The sequence below is a fragment of the Halichoeres trimaculatus genome, unplaced genomic scaffold, assembly GCF_033239565.1.
Source record: "Halichoeres trimaculatus isolate MK-OKI-2021-1 unplaced genomic scaffold, fHalTri1.1 fHalTri1_scaffold_13, whole genome shotgun sequence".
Taxonomy (NCBI): Eukaryota; Metazoa; Chordata; class Actinopteri; order Labriformes; family Labridae; genus Halichoeres; species Halichoeres trimaculatus.
Genome location: NW_027437191.1, coordinates 4,867,481 through 4,888,921, shown reverse-complemented (window position 1 = coordinate 4,888,921; position 21,441 = coordinate 4,867,481). Strand labels below are relative to the sequence as shown.

Here is a 21,441-nt window from a genome sequence, read left to right as displayed (position 1 = left end):
TTTTGTTGTGATGTTGATTATTCTAATTACCAATAAATTTTGTTTAGTTAGACCTTGTGAGTCAGTGGTTGGTGTAACCTTTGAGTAACTTTATCTTTAATTTTGTACAGATTTTACTTTGATCTTTTGTAAACCTTTAACTCTGTTTAGAGGTTTTCTTGGTCATAAATTTAAATGTTAAAAATGTTAAGTTGTTAGTTTTTATTGATGCAGGTTATATATGAATATATAATGGCTTCATTTCAGGTGAGCAACCATTGGGGGTAGGTGTTATTTTATATGTAATATCCCCACTTACACAGTGCTCATCTGTCTGAAGAAGCCAAACATGTCAAGAGAAAAAAAAAAAAAAAAAAAAAAAAAAAAACTTAAAGAGGGGGTAGAATAGAATATAATGTACTCTATCAATCCCCAAAGAGAAATTCAGGAATTGGGATTTATTGAAGCTTTAAACTGTTTAGGCTTTAATGAATGATATGTTTTGTTTTAGCTGCTGTCTCTTTAAGGCTCCCCTCTCCGCAAACCCCCTTCACTCTTATTGGCCAGCCTTCTGGAGGCCTGTCAGTTGGGTTAACCTTATGCAATGACCTCATCATTTCAGCGTTTGTGGAGATCAGGACCCATACGCACGTCCAGTCATTACACAAACAGGACTATTAGTCTTAATGTATTGTTATGGAATGGCCTGTTTGGCTATAGCGTTAGCCGCATGGACAACTGTAACTAATTTGCACGTTAACTAATCACACCATGAGAGCGAGGCGAAAGCAGAACATGTCATAATCACAGGGAACCTCCTAGAAAACTCCATCTAACAAATACAAATTGTGAATGCCTACTATGTAGGGGTGTAACGAAATTTTGTGCCACGAAATTTCGAGAGATAAAAAATGACTAAATAAAATTCAAAGACATACGAAATAAAAGTATGAAATAAAAACCGCAAAGGCACAACTGAGACTAATGATTTTTTTACCCTCCTCGCCTACCGTAGCCTGACACTCGCTTCAAAATGGAGGAAGATGTGGAGGAATGAGCTGACGCTCCTTCATCAAATAAATTGGTTGTGTGGACCTATTTTGGCTTCCCATGTAAAAGACGGGAGAACGGTGAAAAGATTGTGGACAAAACAACAACTGTGTGCAGAATATACCGCTACAGTTCGCCGTATACTACGTCGAGTACAACAACCATGATGTACCACTTACAACGACGTCACAAAGAGAAGCTACTGGAAGCTACACCGAAAAAACATCAAGCAAAAGACCAAACGACTCTACAGAAAGCATTCGCTGCACCACTGCTAGCTGCTAGTAAGCGAGCAAAAGACACAACACAGAGTATAGACTTTTTTATAGCCAATGATATGCAGCACTTTTCTGTTGTCGATGATGCTGGATTTCGACAGTTGATCCGCACACTTGAGCCGAAAAACTGCAGCTCTGAGGACTGCTATTTGTTTTCCTTTTCATTCAAGAAGGTTCTTATCCTGATTGTTACAACAACAAAACACTTTTTATTGAGATTTTAATTTAGTATTTGCACTGAAGTGTAATTCAGGGAAAAAAAAACTAAAATTTTGTTTTTTTCAAAAAGCATTTATTTACTGATAAAGCAATATTTATTGTTTATTTGGAAAAAAAAATAAAGAAAATAAGATTTTGGTACAATTTCCCTCTGTTTGGGATTTTCTATAATCTTTATTTTGTATCATGAGTATTTCGTATCGTGAGCTCTATTTCGTATTTCGTATCATTTCGTGAATTGACCATTTCGTTATACCCCTACTCCTATGCATAAACAACAATACATGATGAGTGATAACGTGACTGAGAGAAGCTCAAGAAAAACATTTTTCAATGGAAGAAATTGCAAACCACTGTTATCAGCAAATCAATCAGATAAACAAAGAGAAAAAAACGTTTGGATAAAGCTCCTAAACAGAGTAAGTGTGTGTGGTGCTTCCAAGCGCACAGTTGAAGACCCCAGAAATAAAACAAGATTTATGAAAGCTGCCTTAGTAACTTGATAAATAACTCTTAAAGCAGTTGTTTGATGAACTTGAACAAACAGGCGCTGTAATCCTGTTGTTAGCTTCTGTAATGGCGGGGGCTACCTCCATTTAAGTCAATGATCTGTTGGGGTGTTATCCTGGTGCATGCATACCACTAATAGATTTTTTGTTTCACCATTAATACAAACTGTTATCATTGCTGGACATGCATAGGGTTCTATTTTTAGAATGAAGTGTTTTGATCAGTTTATGGACGGATTCAGGGACCGATATGAGATATTGGGGGCCGATGTCAATACTGATACTAGGGGCAAAAAGAAGCCGATATCCGATATATCAACTGATATTCAATACATGGGCTGATATATGTAATAAATTCATTGATATACACAGGATAAATACTGTATATTTACACAAACTATGGTTAGCTATTAAAAAGTTCCATCTTCCATTTCATGCATGGGACTAAACTAGATTTTAAGTAACAATGTCGCTGCTTTCAAAGCATGCAATAAATACAATTATAACAAAATACATAGAAACATTTTCAAAATTTATTTCAACCAAAACAATAACTAATGAATTTATAAGCCCAGATTAATCCTGCATGGCATTATTAAGTGAGACGCTGTGTCGTAGCCTTATATTTATTAACACACAGGGGCAGGAGTGACAGAAACTCTGTGGAGAATTTTTTTTTTTATGATCGGCTACATTTTGGCCGATGTTGATTAATTGGTGACAGGCTATAATCGTCTAATTTCTACAATATAGCAATATGCAGAGGTTTGACAATCTGCACACACTCAGTCTGAACATCCAACGGTTACTGTATATCCATTTTTAAGATATGAAAAGGCACTTTCCCCTGAAAAAAAAACTGAGGACTTTCATGGCCCTGGTTTTTCACAAATGTCATAAAGCAGACCTTTCTATAGAGGCTATCACCTTTAAAGAAGGCGACCAAGGTTCCTGCAGCCCTTCACCACAGGTGTGTCCGTTCTTTCGTTCCCTGGTTTCTAATCTTTTCACTGCCTTGTCTAAAAAAAGGGCTTCAAACCTGGTGAGGCCATTTTCACTTTCTTGTCCGTTTGCTGCAGCTGCACTTCTTCTCCTCCTCTGTGTGTGATGGTGGATCACAAACCAGTTAGTAAGAATATTAAAGAAAAACTTTTAACTGTTTTCATATCAGATAAAACTGAACCAGAGCTGGTTGGACTGACGTATTAGGGTCCGTTTAATCTGGAGCTGCAGATCATGGGTTTTAAAGATCGAAGCTTTCCAAAGGTCTGCTGTCATTCTGCAGGAACAGATTCCCCGTCTCATTTATTAGTCTTCTGTTGCACCTCAGGACCAGAATGAGTTTGACCTGCTCCTACATGCATGATGTAAACATGTCCTGGGAGGATGTGTGCCTGCTGTATGTTTTATAGGCTGTTTTACCAAATTACAGGATGAAATCAGCTCAAACCAGCGAGTATCGGCGTACACATGACTCCCCCACAGGAAGGGCTGTATACATGGATCCAACCCAACACTTAGTCTTTCATGTTTTCCATCCACATCTGTGAGCAACAAATGGAAAACCCATCGAGAACGTCATGCCCTCAGATTTTATACGTCCAATGCATGCCGTAGGTTTAATGTGCCTTCTCTGTGGCATGATCAGAAATAAAGCACATGATGATGAGGAGGCGAACGAGGCGCAGTGGGCCACTTCGCGCACAGACAGGATCTCCACCTATGGCCGCCTGCTGTGAGATGGCAGCACGCCACCACCGGCAAATCCTGCTGATCTCGTTGTAGGCTTACTGCCTTACAGAGCAGCACGGGGGCTCGGTGCAGGAAGTGGGCACATTACTGCTCCTCCACGCCCACAGCCTCCCCTCCACATCACCCACACCCCTCCTAACCACCTGTGCTGGTCTCACAGGATGCCCCCCCCCCCCCCCCCCCCCCCCCACCTCCACTAACCCCCCCGCCCCCCTCCCCTCCTTCACACAGTCTCCTTTACAGCTGCACGTCTTCACCAAACCGCACTCTGAGCACACTTTGTTGTTTTACACTCCACTGCTTCGACGTCAGAGAGCGTTCGATTTACTGTAAACTGACTCAGATCGCTCAGAGTCGAGCGCCCAAATTTACCTTCATCTGATGCAGATGGTTCTGGTTTTATGAAGCTGGGATCACAGAGACCAGTCTACAGTCAAATCAAAAGGTATCACACAGACACCTCACAGGTCCATGTCAGATCAGACTCTAAAATCTTTAGAAAAACTTTAAATTCTCCTTGTCTCTTTTATTTTAACAGCCTTGGCTGAAAGCTCTACATTAAATACCAAACCCAATTTTATGACAATGCTTATTTCTTAGCAAAAAAAAAAAGAAAAGAAAAGAAAAAAAGGAAAGAAAAAGAAGGAAAGAAAAGACAAAGAAAAAATCAAAAAGGGGAGATTAGATCATTTTTCAATCATTTTTTTGTAACCATTTGAAAATTAACAGATAGATACATTATTTATGAACTAAAGGACAGAAGAAGAGGAACTATATTTTTTAAAGCTGAAAACTTTTTTATTTCATAATGCATGGGGGGAAAAAAACTCTGGGATTGAAAGCAGTGAAAAACTAAGATCTAAATTCTGCTTCTTTCTCAGATTTTTTTCATTACTCACAGGATCTAATGTTGATCCCAGCACTAAGATATTTTCTGATAAACATACAGGTGAACAGACAAGGATCATTTTTTGTGACACATTTGTAAAGAAAAGACAGAATTATAACTCCTTCTCAACAAATTCAGGATTATGGCCTTATATAAAATTTCTGAATTTGATCTGAAAATTTGAACATTTCCTCAGAATTCTCAAATTAATCCCAAAATTTGTTTTTTTTTTCCTTACAATCTCTATAAACATTGCACTTGAACACTAGAAAATTCAAGACTAAAACTGTTTTCAGATTTTACGGACGTTTTAAATAAAAATAATAAAACATATAATAATAATAATAATAATAATAATAATAATAATAATAATAATAATAATAATAATAATGATAATAATATTTTTATTTAAATGTGCCTTTCTATCACTCAGGATTACTTTGTAGTTGAATAAAATACAGTAAAAAAAGTAAAACAATAAAATAAATAAATACTAATTATTTAAAAAACCCTGAGGATTACGATGTTTTTTTATATTTCTAAATTTTTTCTCAGACTTCTAGCAAATTTCACAGAATTCAATTTAAGAATTCAGCCCAGAACCCCAGAGCTCTGACTTTGAGCTTAAATGTTTCTCAAATCTTATATTTTTTTAAAATAGGATTTTCCTAAGATGTAAATTCAGTTTCTAAGATGTCTGAATTCATTTAAAAAATTTAAAAATTTATTTTCTTAAATCCAGTTTTCATTTCTCAACTTGTTAAATTTGTTTTATCATTACATTACTTTTTGAAATAATCCTGGGGGGGGGGGATTTTGAAGTAGACTTAAATGCATTCATCTTCTGCAAAAAAATAAAATAAAATAAAATAAAAAAAAGCTGCAGAGAAAACTAACAAAATGAGTTCTTTAAACTTCTTCTCAAAGCTCAAACTTCCATCTCAAAGTTTGCACTTCTTTCTGAGCATTCCAACTTTTGTTTCAGATTTTAACCTGTCCTAGATTTCCCAACTGTTTCCTGTCTCTGGACTCAGACTTGTGACTTGACAACAATGCTGATTTAAACTCACACACGATTCAAGTTTCCTTATTTCAAAGAGGATTTTTTTATTGATAGTTTGAGTATCTTCTTCAGGTCTCTACCCAGTAGTCTCTGCCCTATCCTGACACCAAGTCTATACCTTCTTCAAGACAGAAATGTCTCACATGGATATCATGAAAGCAGAAAAGAGTTCAAACTGCAGCTCAAACACTTCAAAGGCAGAATGTGAATCTGTGTTTTACTTCTTTGAGTGAAGTGTCACTTTAAGGTGATGTTATGAAGTTGGGTTCATGATGGTACTGATAGCTCCAGTGATGAGCAGGAGGTGAGAGCATCTCTCCTGTCATCATTCCTAACAGTGAGCTGTGAGCTTAAAACAAACCAGAGATCAAACTGTTGTTTACTGAAGGATCAGCCGCTCCTCTCAGACGTGTTGCTTACCTCGACCTACGAGAAACAGCTCTTTATTTTCTATTTACATCTTACACTCACACACACACACTCACACACACACTGTGGAAGTGTTTGTTTTGTCAGCTGAGTCTGGAGTACAAAGACGAGCGGATGAATGCATCTGTGGAGGAATTGTGACCTCTGTGAGAGCCGCTGTCACCTCCAAGTTCACAGCATCCTCCACTCAAACAATATGCTCACCCTCCAAACTCCTCTGTTTGTTTGAAATACCTTCCACTACGCTCGGCCCAGCGCCATTTTTTCTCCCATCAACCCGAGGGCAGACGGAGCGGTGAGGGGAAACAACATGACCCCGTCAGGAAGCACAGAGACCTCCAGTGAGATGGAAACCAGCTCATTTACCTCCACACGGCCACTGACTGGGTCAGTGTCTGTGAACGTAACACACTGAGGAGGACGTTTCTCCAGTAGGGAATCTGATGCAGTGATCTCCACTACAGAGTCACGTCTGTTTCTATTAATGCAGAGACCTCCACTCAGATAAAATGTGCCACTTTTGTGTTTTTGAAAATAAAATAAATGCAGAATGATTTTAATGAGTTCATGGTGATAATAATTCAGCCACTGGCAAAAGACTGAGCTGATTTCAGGATCACTGGCAAACTTTAACTGTTGCAGTCAGCGGTGTAATGTCAGAAACTCAGAGAACAAAAGACTGTCACACACACACACACACACACACACACACACACACACACACACACACACACACACACACACACACGCACAAGGATGTGACCTCAAACTTCAGAGGAAGAAGCACACAGCAGCTTTTGTTCTGCAGGAGGGCGGAGACGTGTTGAAAAACTGTCACTGTGTTTCTAATCTGACATTAGGATGAACAAACACAGAGATCAATATTTCAACATGTCTTCAGGTGGAATTTAAAAAACTAAAATAGAAGTGTGTGCACTCTACACTTGTCTTATTAGACTTCTTTTCAGCCAAATTCACCAAAAGTGTCTTATTTAAAGATATTCAAAGACAAAAATGATGCCAGATTTACTTGTAAAGATTTTAAAAAGTACACAAAAAGTACAGGGTGAGATCAATTTTCCAGTCAAGTTTCTTGAAATGAAAATAATGTCTTGATACACAACGCTTCAGTATAATTCTTCCATGCTGACATATTTTGTTTTACGAGTGGATTTTGCATCATTTTTGTATTTTAACTAGAGATCCCGTTTTTTATGCTCCTGATCCGATTTTTTTATTTCGAGTATCTGCCGATCCTGATATTTCCAAATCCCATCTTTCAGCAATGTATTAAGAAAAAAGAAAAGAAAACTCCTACAAGTTGTCCTTTGAGTTTTTCTTGTTTTATTTAAATGAAGGTATCATTCTAGCCAACATGTATATAGCTTTTTTTCTCTACTTAGTGCAGCATTGGATCAACTAGACTACCTTGTATGTGTGTGACAATAAGGTTGCAATTTCGTTGTTTGCAATTTTGTTGTGCTTGTTATAATGACAAATAAAGTTCTATTCTAAAATGAATGATGACGTGCTATTATACACATTTTAATTAAAAACAAGAACTAAGGCCACAGGCTTTTTCCGATTCCCCCTCCCACGATTGATAAAAAAATGACGTGATCAGGCCCGATTCCGAAAATGTGATCGGATCGGGATGTCCCTACTTTTAACTATTGTTTTACTTAACCTGTGACTTAAAAATGTGTACATTTCTGTCAGAGTAAAAAGTGGGAGGAAAAAACAAAACCCAGAATCCTGTTTTGTTTTTCTTGAAGATTTCACTGCACAACAAACATTTTCTCCCATGTAATTAGCTCTACATTAAGGTCTGACTTTGTAATGTTTTATTTCAAGTTATTTCAAGTTATTTCAAGACAAAAAATGAGGTCTGAAATGCTTTTCACAAGTAAAAAAAAAATCTATGGGGTAAGAAAAGTTTCTCGTATCACAACATTATTTCTAATTTCCCCACAAGCACATTTTCCTTATCCCACTGACTGATATTTTTATATTCAGATCTCATTTTTGTCTTTAAATATCTCTGAATAAGACATGTTTTTGAGCCTGGCAGTCAAATGTGGCTTATATCAAGTATAAGAGACAGTTTTTTTTACTTAAACTCAGAAAAAACACTTGCTTCGATTTCAGTTTTTGCTGTGTAAAGCTTGAGGCTGCAGAAGAAGCTGCCATCACAAACAGTCTTTAACAAACAAAGAAGCTCAGACTGACATTAAAGCCTGTAGATGTGATGAAGCTGAACGTGGACAGGCTGCAGCGGCTGTTCTCAGGTCAGTTTGAGTCTCTGTGTTATTTCTGACTCAGCAGCTGAGAAGAAAAACCTGCTGACAGACTTCTTCTCAGACTTTTTACGACTCCTGAGAGCCTCAGCACCAGAGGAAGCCTCACCCCAGAGACACTCTCTGTTTACTCCGCCGTACTCACAGCAAACGGCTCTAATGTGATATGGTATGCATATCATTTCTATGGCGGCAGCAGAGAGGTGGGGGGGTGGGGCTCAGGGGAGCACACAGACAACAGTGTTTACTTTGAATAACCTCTGCAACCCTCAGAAAATGCAGCGTGAATGTGAGGAGAAGCTGGCTGGGCTTCATGCCACGATAACGCTCCGTTTCTGTTTCCAAGGTGAGTATCTAGACTCACTGAAAGCACTTCCTGTGGCTCTGAGGCCGCCATTTTCCTCAGAGGGCTCATGCAGCACACATGTCACTCACTTTCTGTGACGCCTGGAATAATAAAAAAAAAAAAAACGACCACACACAAGTAAGGGGAATAAAAAAACATGCAAGAGCGGCATCAAAGCATGCGTGGGATTCATGCATCGCTCTGCATGTGCTCTGCAAACCTGCACCAGCTCACTTTACTCATAAAATCTGGTAAACAAAACTGTTTTTCAATTTGTCAACATCAAAAAAAAGCTGATAATAAAACAAAAAAAAAATGTTATTCTGATCCTTTCATTCTCCTCCTTACAGCACAGAGAAACTGTGAAATTTAAAGGACTTCCAGCATTTTAATCCTCATAAGTGTAGAGGACACATCTCCATCACGTTTACTATTCATCACTTTAACACTGATACAAAACAGTCTTAAACAAAGGTTCAGTGTCTGAATTAAAAGGAAATAATCTGAAAATCAAACCAACTCTGTTATTTTTCACAATGAAGCCTGTAACATTTCTCAGCTTCTTTTTTTTTTCTCAGTTGAGAAAATTTTCTAACTATGTTAAAAAAAAATTACGACGTGTTTCATTTTCACATGCTGAGATCTGAGTGAAACCTGTTTAAGAGTCAAACTCAAAAGGAAATGGCATGAATAATGCTAACCTATCCTGAAAATGCATTGTGTACTGATATTATTAAAAGTTTTGACAAGTAGTAAGATATAAAATGAGTAAAATTATATCTGAACTTGTTGAGTTTCCTATCTCTCACAGCATGTGCAGTTATAACTGGTTCTTTGGCTTAAAATAACTTAAAATAAGTTGTTTTTGTCTCGTTTTTAATCAACATGTCTCATTAGTCTCAGTAAAAGCCATTTCCACCTGATGAGTCCTGATTATTGCCTTAGACAAACAACCTGAATAAAAAAGTCTTTAAGTTCTGGAGAGTGAATTCATCTTGATGTGATTAGGGAGAATTTACTCGCTTTATTTTTTTAATTAGAAAAAGAAAATCACATTTAGAGAAACTTGAAGCGTCTTTTTTCTCACCCCACTGACAGATTAATTACCACACTGCAAAAACTCTAATCTAATCAAGCGTCAATGCATTTTTTTTTCTCATTTGAGTCAATTAAAGTCACATTCACCTGAGAAGTCAAGAAAAAGTGTCTCCCGTCAAAATATTAGAGGACCAAAAATATATGTATATTTTTTTTCAAGAAATAAACAAGTACATTTTTTTTTCATTTATTTCTTTTTTTGGTACTTAAGTGGTTATTTTTGTCTCAGAACCTCAAAGGTACTGTCTGCAGAACTTTTCATTACTTGTTAGTACGTTTCTGAGTGGGAGAGACTCGCGAGCTGTGCACCTGGCTTCAGGGGCGTAGCTACAATTAGGCAAACACAGGCAGTTGCCTGGGGCCCCAAGATTCCCAGGGGCCCCCAAAGCATCTCTTAAAAACTGATTTTTGAAGTTCTCTTCAATTGAAAGCATTTCTTTTTTTCTAAATCTTACTTCACATACTTCAAAATACATCAAAAGGCTTAATCTTTAATGATCGTTTTGGGTACTCCCCCTCCCTTCTTATTCAATGGGCTATTCCATGTTACAACACATCTGAAAATTTGATTCAGGAAGAAAGTGGTTAAAAACTTTTTTTGATTTTTTTTTTTTCAACCAAGTCAGAAATAAAAACAATGTTGCTCTGAGATCTAAGATAAACATATGGGACTTTTAGGATTTTAAGGATTTTATCTAGCCCATAAAGTTGGTGATAAACATTATTGCACAAAAACATTATTGTACAAAATCTCTTTTTTGGATACATAACTCACTGGGCAGGGGTCAAATAAAAATACAAAATTTACAATACAAAATTAAAATAATAGTACCAAAAAGTATGCTAACTGTAAATATCACCTCTTTCAGTAGATTTTTTCCAGTTTTATGTTGTGCTTGATATTTACATATTTCTTCTTTACGAAATTATTTTTTTCAAAATTAATCATTGTAATGTTTTTCACCTCATACTTTCTTGTTTGTTACTGTTACTCTGTAAATTCCCCACTGTGGGACAAATAAGCTGTCAATTAACCATAACAGATTTCAAATCCAGGACAAAGTGGACTGAATCATGTTTTCACTTTTTTAAAAATCAAACTAAAGTACAGAACTTGAGGAAATGCATTTAGTTGCGTTGTAAAAGATTAGCACTGTCTCATGCCTTGATTCTGGGAAAGAGACAGTGGACCCAGGGAAGGCCAGTCTAGCTCTGAGGAAGATGAGTTACAAGGACATGGAGGGCCCCATTGACTGGGTTTGCCTTTGGCCCCCAAACGACTCAATACGCCCCTGCCTGGCTTGACATGTTAGCATGAGCTGTTTACAGGTATTTGACACATACCTGGTTAGCAGAAAGACAACTCATGTCCCTCTTCGTCCAGTTCTGCTCTCCAAAGTGAGTGAAAGTCGAGCCAAGCTTCACCCTCATTTAAGAAAAAGTTTTATCTTTTTGGAGTTTTGTTTCACTATGGTTGCATTTTCCTGCCTTCGTGCTACTTCCACTATCGTAGCAGCTCTGATTAGCTTCTTCCACCCACTAACATCAGCACGTAAAGTCACTGAACGCACTGCAGATGTCCAATGTAACCGTGCTCTCTGCCCAGAAACGTACCAATACAACCAAAACATCAACAGAGACAGAGGAGGGGGCTGAGGCAGACACAGACACTGACACACGTGTATAGAAGCCATAGGAGATGATTGGGCAGGATTATTCCTGTATAAGTTAACATGTTGTGATTTTTTAAGAAAAATTATGTAGACTTTACCTTTAAAATGAGACATTTTCCTGGACTTGTCAGGTGAAAGCGGCTTAGACGTAAACATTTGCTTAGATTTGTCTCTAGATGTCTCGACATTTGATTTGAAGTCTTTGAAGCGTAATCACACTCAGGTTATACTTTACAGCTAAATTTACCTCATGCTTCATGAGGCTGTTCAGACTTGGACACTTGAGCAGCTTTTATACATTATACTCACAAACAAACAAACAAAGCTCAAGTAGGAATGAATAATCAGAGATTTAGTAACATGTGGAGAGTTTGTAAATATGTACTGACATGGGCTCTTATGGCACATTTATCATAGAGTAACTTTTTTAACTGCAGATGTCACATCATCACTGACAGATGATCTTTATGTCAACGATGAAACAGTTGAGATGCTGATGATAACAAAGCTGCAATTGTTACACCTCATCAGTTGGAAAACTAACTGTGTCCAAACAGGAGCGCTGCAGGTTCCTCTCTCTGCAGCTCCTCCACACTGAGCCCTGAAGTTTAAACACACACACACACACACACACACTCTCTCTCTCTCTCCTGCTGCCAGTAGTAGTAGTAGTAGTAGTGCTGCACTAATCCAATACAAACAGGTCATTACACTGTGCTAAATGTTTTCTCTTCATTCACTGAGCACAGCTCTGCACGCAGCTCATTCTCCTCCACTGTTTCAGACCTCCTGCCCCCTCCCTCACTCTCCCTCCCTCTAAGTGTTTTAATTCCACAGCTATTAGGACCATATGTGCATCATTTCATTAGCTCAATATGTTCTGCATCCTTATGGATGACCACAGGACGGGTTACTAAAGAGCATTAAAGCAGAGGTGAAGAGGTGAAGCTCTGCGCCTGAGGCAGCCCGCCCTGAGATCACTGCAAATGTTTGACGCAACGATCAGGATGATTTACGTGTCCTGATAATTTCTAACAGGCAACACGAGGGGGAAAAAAGAAAACAAACCCAAACAGAACAATCAGAAAAGTGCCTGTGGTGCTCTGGGTTTGATGGCTTCTTGGCTCAGGAGCAGCAAACACACAGACAGGCTCTGACTCTGCAACCGCAGACTGATGGGAGCTGGCAGGATAACGCAATCTGATTTCACATGCCAGGCCATAATGCCAGTGCACATCGCTGCCCTGAACGGCCAGAGGAGAGGGACAAGCAGCCATGATATGACAGAGCCGGGGAGGAGGGAGCGAGGGGGGAACAATGAGCGTAGAGTGCAGGATCTTAGATTTCTCCCAGCAGTGCTGCTCCATCTACGCCTCACCCTGGCAGCGGCCCAGTCAAACATGCCTTTGTGCTGACGTGGGAGAGCTATGGGAACATGTTTTCTTCTTTTTTCCTGGCCGAGGCTGAGGCTGGGGATGTTGGGCTGAGCCGGTGGGGGTTACTTAAACATCCTCAGTGATGCAAACGATCCTTTAATGATGCACAGAAGAAAAAAAATCTCATGGATTTGCAGTTTTTCCTGTGTTTCTTTAAAGGGGCTCTGCTTTCAAAGCAGACTTTGTAATATCTGGAGCCAAACTGCTGCAGCTTTAGGGACAATCACACAAAGAGATCGCTCCATCACATCCTCCTCCAAGTGCAATTTCATGAATCATTAACCCATAAGTGCCCGGTTACTATCTGAGCAGCTTCTTCTATCATCAGCGTTTTAATGAGCTTGATAGCAGCTTCAGCAGCAGAGAACCTGATGACTGCACGCGCTCAGAGGACACCTGGAGGAGCGGTTTACGGGTCTGGGACGGCGCAGTTCAGAATGGAAAGATGGCATGAATGGTGGGACCGGCGGGGTCACATGAAGGGATTCTGCTGCCGTGTGGGATTTCAGCTGTGGCCGGGGAACCCTGAGGGACTCATTACACTGAGATCCCCCAAACAGAACTGCTGAGACTGTGAGACGTTCCCAAGACCGCTCCACTCCACAGATGTTATATAATAACAGTTATTCTGTAAAAACAATGTGGGTTATCCTTTTAAAGGACCAGTCCCACTCAGACTCCCCTGCAGCTGCGCAAATCAACAGAAATACTTCACAGAGATGCAAACTATCCCATTGATATCAGAGATCTTTTTTCCAACAGTGAACCAAGCACAAACAAGCAGCTTTCCAGCTTCAAGAAAAACATGAAGCCAAGGTCACAAACTTTAGAGATCATCAGCTCAGACATGTCTCACAGAAAGCTCGGGGTCAGGAGTTTAGCAAACACTCAGACTGACAGGGTTTTTCATTTTTAAACCAGATTTTTCCAAGCAAGAGGTGCAGATACCATAACTTTGCACCAAGTCGGACATGTCCTATGTTTAATTTTTAATCTGACTTCAGAGAGCTTTACAGGCATGTAACCCCACTTTCAGACTAAAAATATGCTCACACTTTATCCATTTATAACAGCGGCTATTTATAACACCTTTAAATTTTGGGGTGTGAGAAACACAACTTCATATCACTAGGATATAAAGTTGTGTGATGCTGTATTAGTTCTCTGCATATTAAAGCTTTGTGTTTTCCTGTTCTGTGTCCTGATTTCTTTCTCTCGGCCGATTGCTCCTCAGATTCACCTCCTCCAATAAGCTACAGGTCCAGAGCTGCTCTCTTTCACATTTCCGTGAAAACAGACCAAGTTAAAAATAAAAAAAAATTAAAAAAAGGAAAGTTTTCCTTCATATTCATATGACAATGTTTCAGAAATTATGCGTTCACAAGGATCTAAAAGTATGACTGAAAATGCTGCAGTATGCATGCCAGGACAGAAGATGGCGCTGTAAGAAAAACTCATGGACTGTATGTAAATATATTGACGTGGTCTCTGTGACATTACCCATCTGATTCTGACTGACAGTTTTCAGCCCGTCATGAAGAGAGGCCATCTAAAAAAGCTGAAGTCAACCTAGCTTTTGTTCTCCAGGCAGCACAATCTGTTTTTTTTTTTCTTTCTCTTTTCTTTTTTTTTTTAATAAAGCAAGAGATTAAGATATTCTGTCAGTTTACGATCAGAATATGATGTTTGGATACACAAAACTAGACAAAAATGTGGATAATCTAGTTTAAGTACACTTTCTGACTACTAGCGAGGTGACAGGCACAAAACTTTAAATCAGTTTTAATTACACCGATTGAATATAAGTTAGTAAAAACATTTTTATAAAGTGATGTGGATTTTTTTCCCAATGCTGTTAAACTTTAATGCAACAGTTTTCTCTATCTTAGACTTTTACACCTCAAAATAAGGATATATGATGTTTCTAATGAATGTTAAAAATCATCTCTGATTCACCTGATACTAAAAAAAAACAATTTTGTGTCCCACTGGTTTCAGATATTTTCTTCTCAGGTTTTCAATTGTAAATGCTGCATGTTTGAATGAAAGGTTTTAAATAACAGTATTAAAAATGTTGTTTCATTATGCTTGGAGCACGTTGGAAAGGTCTTTCCTGGATGCAGGAATTAGATGATGCTGAATGCAAAATATCCAAATTCATTCAAAGTCAAAGAACCTGAGACACTTTGAAACTATGTCCTGATTCACTCTGAACACACACATTTAAATCCCAGTCCACATGTGAAGAAGTAATGCCCTGAAATAGACACAGCTAAGCCAGTGTGTGTTGTCACATTTTGTTCATTTTTATTATTTCTAAATTTTAGTGTTAGACAAACACAAACACACTAATGTTTGATTGTCAGAGGGAGTGCACAGTACCTTTTGTAAAGTTTTATTATTATAAATGTTTAGACATGAGTGTAGTTCATCCCTCTAAAGCCTGAACCATCAAAAAATAGCCATCGAACTTTTTTTCCCTAGAACTGAGATTTTTTGTTATCCCTTTAACAAAATCTGCATAATAATAATTATTATTGTTTATCTATTTACTGCTATATTTTGTTTATAGTATATTTAAAGCCCTGAAGTTTAAACACACACACTCTCTCTCTCTCTCTCTCTTTCTCTCTCTCCTGCTGCCAGCAGTAGTAGTAGTGCTGCACTAATCCAATACAAACAGGTCATTACACTGTGCTAAATGTTTTCTCTTCATTCACTGAGCACAGCTCAGTTTATAGTATATTTAAAGCTAAATTTGATAAATCTGGCTAATTTGGCTAAATACACGTTTCTTTTAATGCACAAAATACTGTATTAGAGCTGAAACGATTCCTCGAATGATTCGAGGTACTCGATTTCAAAAATTACTCGAGTAATTTTCTCGCCTCGAGGAATCGTTTAATTTTAAAAAAGATCAAAGAGTGGTATTTCAAACAAAGCTGAGGCCATATTAAGAGAGTTTTCAGACCCCTCAAGCTACCTCTTATACAAAATAGCAACTAGCAACAAATCTAGCTTCTTTTCTGGAGTTTGGAGACTAATGGGTCATTCTATGAAACTGGTGCCATTTGGGTCCACAGCATTTGTTGAGATGTACAAGGCACGAAAAATGTGTCAAAGTGTGTTAACAAATTTTGGAGCTACCAAAGCAAGTGCTCTTACTGACGTGCTGTATCAGAAAATTCTATTTCTTGAAGAGAAAAAATTTCATTTGAAAAATAACTGCTCTTTAACTAAACAAAAATGTATTTTATCCGATTACTCGATTAATCGATGGGATTTTCAGTAGAATACTCGAATACTAAAATATTCGATAGCTGCAGCCTAAAACTGTATGCAACATTTTACATTTTAAATTGTTTTTTTTCAGGAAACTATCATGTTGATGAGTTAGAGGTTTTGAAATCTGTGTATCAAATGACACATTAGGCGTTATAGGGTTAAATCCTGTACTTTGGAGAACCACAGCAATTTTGGTAAAAAGAAAAACACGGACCTGGACTTCAGGGGTGATTTGTAACATTTCACTCCTTGTATTTAAATGAAGCCATGTATTTTCTGTTTGTGTTGCAAAGGCATTAGCAGGCACTTGAAGCTACTATGTGCAGCAGTTTGGAGACACTGGGTTAAAATATCAATCAAACAATCAAAATGTATTTATATAGCACTTTTCATACTAATAAAATGTAGCACAAAGTGCTTTACAAACAGACACGTGAGTTAAATAAAAGAATTATACCCCAAAGCCGCTCCACCCACACAGCAATCCATTCACAATGTTAATAAAAAGCAACATAGATAAAAGATAATAATAAAGCACACTGCTGTGCCCAGTACGTACTGAGGAAACGCCGTCTTAAATTTTTAAAAATGAGAAAACACTGGAGGTTAGGTAAAAAGTATAAAATTATATATATCATAATATGAAATAAGAAAATGATTTTTAAGAATTAAGACTAAAAGATACTCGAAGTCAAGTTAAAATATACATATATATAAAATGATAAATAAATGAAGAATAAAACAGGAAAACTAAAGACTAAAATATAGAAAATATTAAAGATTTCAAAAAGAAAAGAGAAAATAAATAAATAAAACAAGATAAAATAATAAAAAGTGGTCTGTACTTAAAATAAATAAAACACTAAAAGGTAATTCAGGTAAAAGCTCGACTAAATAGGCAGGTTTTGAGTTTGTTTTTAAAGACATTAACATTAGCAGCCCTCAGGTCTTCAGGTAGGCTGTTCCATAAGTGGGGGCCATAGTGGTAAAAAGATGCCTCACTGTAAGTTTTTGTTTTAACTTTGGGAACTGTTCACAGAGAGCTTCCTGAGGGGGCTCATACGGTAAAACCAAATCTGATAAATATAAAGGACTAAGACCATTAAGAGCTTTAAAAACCAGTAAGAGAATCTTAAAATCTATCCTAAAAGAAACGGGCAGCCAATGCAGAGACATTGAATCCGCTGTAATATGGGCTCTCTTTCTGGGCTGGTTCTGCTCAAAGATAGAGAAAAAAATGTCCAAAATGTTACAACTGTCCCCAGTCTCCCCTACTGTGTGCAAAATAAGCGCTATCAAAGTAAGGATTTCCATGTGTTACTTCCTCCTCCTCTTACACTGATGGACAAAGAAACAAAGAGTCCTGCTGCAGAGACACAAACATGCTCGATATTTGAGCTGACACAGTGATAGCAGCCGCAGAGACAAAGCCTGGCAGATTGGATGAAGTGGCATTTAAGCCTGACTGAGTCACTGTGGGGTTTACAGTTTTGGACACCCCTCCTCCTCCTCCTCCCCCCTCCTCGCAATAAGCAGAGGATTGCCATGCATGGGAAAAGCAGGCAGCGGAGCTATACTGTACAGAACAAAAGGCTGTGTGCGTAAAACTACGCATGAGTGCTGCCGCCATGCACGTGTTTGAGCGAGCGGAGCGATGTCACTGAACGACTGTTTTCATTTACACTGACAATGACGGCACGAATAAAGCCTCTCCTCTCCTCTCCGCTCACACTCATCTGCAGCGCGCTTTCATGAAATGCAATCCGTTAATTTTCCAGAAGCAGAGCAGCGTTCCATCCTGTGTGTATGTGTGTGTGTGAGAGAGAGGGATGGTCGCGGGTGGAGGCTCGATGATGCGATCCCCCCAGTGCCATCATCGCGTTGCATCAGCACAAACAGACAAAGAGGCTGGATGTCACCGCTCCTCAAAATGCTGTATCACCGCATTAATGGCAGCAGCAGCGGCGGCAGCATCACTCTGCTCCCCCATGATTAAACACACACACACACTCACACACAAACGAGATCAAACAATAGTATCTAAAAATAAAAGACATTTCTTCTGCGTAAACATCATTCTCCCACTGCGTGAGCGCTGTGGCCACACCGCTTTTATTCCAAGAACCCAGCAGAAACAATTCAATGAGGCTTAATTTATTCTTATTCAACACCTGAGGCACCTCACTTCTAAAAAAAACATCTTTGATGGAATATAAAGAAAGAAAAAAAAACACCAAACAGCAGAATCTGAACGAACACACGTATCAAACAGGGTTAAAAAAAAATCACATCGATGCGTAAGGAAGCACATTTCACCACTACACCCCTCACTGACTGCTACACAATAACAAGACTGACAGGGACTGACTAAGCCACTACACTGCAGCACCCTTTCACATGACAATGCAGGACCGCTCCGCGCGTAAAGACGCAGCTGTTTTTCTAACATCAACCACACGATTTCGAAGAAATGTGTGCCCCTACGTGAGCTTGCAGATGCAAGGAGTGCGGGTTTTATTTATAAGAGGGTTTAATTGGAATAAAAGTGGGGGGTTTTGTTCGGTAAGCCCGCCAACGAGCGCTACGATGAGGTGATTCCTTTGGCTGCCGGAGCAAAACAAAGCTCGTCCTTACACAGCAAATATTTCACCATTCGATTCCAAAATTTATTTGATTCAAGAGCAGATTATTCCACATTAGTGGGAGTGACTGGAAGCACAGTGCCACCACCACAACACAGCCGTATTCATAACAATAACAGCACGCTTTGTGTTCAGATTAATCTGATGTGCGTACAGTTGAATGAAGGTGTGTAGTGACGCTGCAGGTGACAGCTTCTCTTTCCTCAGCATGCCTCACACTCCACTGGGATCACCGCCGCATCTCCTCTCCGTGCACAACCCGAGAAACGGGGAGCGCACACGGACGGAGTGTTGACTCAGAGCATAACAGGATGTGGTACAAGAGTAGAGTTTCACTCCTGAACCCGCGTTCACACCCAAACACATTTACACCCTTCAGTGTATTTACACCACCGCCGAGCTTTCAGGATCAGTACATGTGGTTTTTATCAGCGTTTTCTAGAGCAGCTTTTCTCCACATATAGTACAGAAGACTCCCTGGCTGCTTGCTCTGCTGCCTGGAGAAGCACAACACCGCTGCGACACTTATGCAAGTTTGCAACTCGGTTATGAGGATATCAACATCCAGCGAGATTCACAAAGAGGGGAGAGGGAGAGGAAACACAGCGAGGCTCTGCTGTTGAAGGTGGGAAAACGCTGAAAGAGAAGGTGCATGCCCGCTCACCTTTGACTTTCTATTCTGCTCGTATTCCAGCCCGTGCGTCCGTTTCCCACATAAGTTCTTTCACATGATGACTCGCTTTGTCGTTTCCTCAAAGCCTCCTTTCTGCACATACATCGCTTCTTCTTTTCTTCTCCGCTCGGTCACTTCTATCTGATTTTTTTTAGAGAAAGAAAGAACGGAAACACCGTGTGTAATTCTACGGTCCGTGCGCGCGCGTGTTTGTGTGAGTAATGCGTGCGTGGTGATCCCGCGCGGCGTGCCGCTCCGTCTCCGCTGTTTGTTACACTCGACTGGAACGCCTACTCTCTCAGTCGCTACATTGTTGACATTCGGCCGCTGACGTCACTCTATCCCCCTCATTCACAACATCGTCAGGCCCGTGCGGGATTGGCGTTACGGAGGGCGTGAAGCGCCGGCGCACTCGGTAGAATGTTCGCAGTGAAGCTTCCAGAATCGCACCGCTGCCCGCGCGCTGAAACCCCTCCCCCTCGCGCTCGCTGGCTCGCGCCCCCCTCTCTCTGTACACACACAGCGGGAATGTGACGGTGAAAGATGACACAAGGTGTTTCTCTCTGGCTGCGGACAAAAAGTGAAAACACATTTATTACTGTGAGGGCTCCAGTTCCTGTCAGACCGCCTCAAAACCAGCCCGGTTAGAGTCTGAAAGACGGGGACCCATGAAAACACCGCCACTGATTTGTTTACCAGTTTGTTTATTTATTAAATAAAACAAAAACGCTGCAGAAGACCAGACGCAGAGCTGTTAAAGCGATTTGGGGGGTACACGATGGAGCAGTAATTTTCTCAAGCAGGGGCGAGCGGGGATGGTAGGAACACCTTTTGTCTCAGGGCCTTTAACTCTTTATTTATTTACTTATCTATTTATTTATAATTTGCTTGTGCTACAGCTCAACTTTTTACATGTCAACACTAAATAAACAGCTTGTCATGCCTCTTACATTGCAGTTGTGTAAATTGTATGATCAGTGATCAGACACATTTGGATTCATTGTATAGAAAAACATGAAAATAAATAAATACATAAATACATTCATAAAAATAGACAATATAGACAATATTTTTAGTATTTATTTTGTCAATGAGAGAAAGGCAGCTCACTGCTTTAACTGAAATCCCAACAAGAGCTTATGGGTCATGGAAGTAGGAGGAGGAAACATAAGAGGTGGACCCAAGCACAGATTACTCAGAAAAAGATTTATTGAACAAAACTCACATCACCTCCACTGAAGACAAGGAACGGACACATGGCAGCAACAGGCGACCTCGAACTGACACAGAGCTCAAGAAGACTATGGCGACAGAGGGGCAATCACCACAGGTGTGAAATAAGACACAGGTGAAACACATGAGGAGCAATCAAAAAGGAGGGAAACACATGGCCAGGAGGCCTTGCATAATCTTGTAATCTTGAAAACACCAGCTGTGGGGTAAAGATGTTTGACTGCTGTTACCTAAAGAGGAGGAATTGTGCTTTAAACAGTCATTATTGTGTCCTTCTGGTGCCCCCGTAGTATCTTTACATGATTTACAGCTTTAAAAAATCTCTAGATTTCTGTCTCTGGTGTTTTAGGAAAGCCTTATGTCAGCCTTTGTCTGAAACTCTTTGTTTGAGCTGCTGTCTCTTTAAGGCTCCGCGCCCCATAAACCCCCTTCCCTCTGATTGGCCAGCCCTCTGGAGGTCTGTCAGAGGAAGAGTTTTAGGCACACCCTCATCATTTCTGCAAGTCTGGTGAAGGTCTGGTGAAGATGCGGCGAACATCCAGCAAAGATATGGTCAGGTTTTAGTGGTTTTTTCAAAATAATAGTTTAAC

General features: G+C 39.4%; 1 protein-coding gene across 3 annotated transcripts in view; it reads right to left on the bottom strand.

The window, feature by feature from the left end:
- The window catches only part of bach2b (BTB and CNC homology 1, basic leucine zipper transcription factor 2b), a 157,875-nt gene extending 136,986 nt beyond the window's left edge, over positions 1-20,889 (bottom strand). The window contains exon 1 of one of the 3 annotated variants that reach the window (XM_074685208.1): positions 20,849-20,889. The gene's annotated coding sequence lies outside the window, so the exon portion shown is untranslated. Of the gene's footprint in view, positions 1-19,609; positions 19,929-20,843 lie in introns of those variants that run through there. The other 2 variants (XM_074685207.1, XM_074685206.1) reach the window with 2 other exon arrangements.
- Between the last annotated feature and the right edge of the window lie 552 nt (positions 20,890-21,441).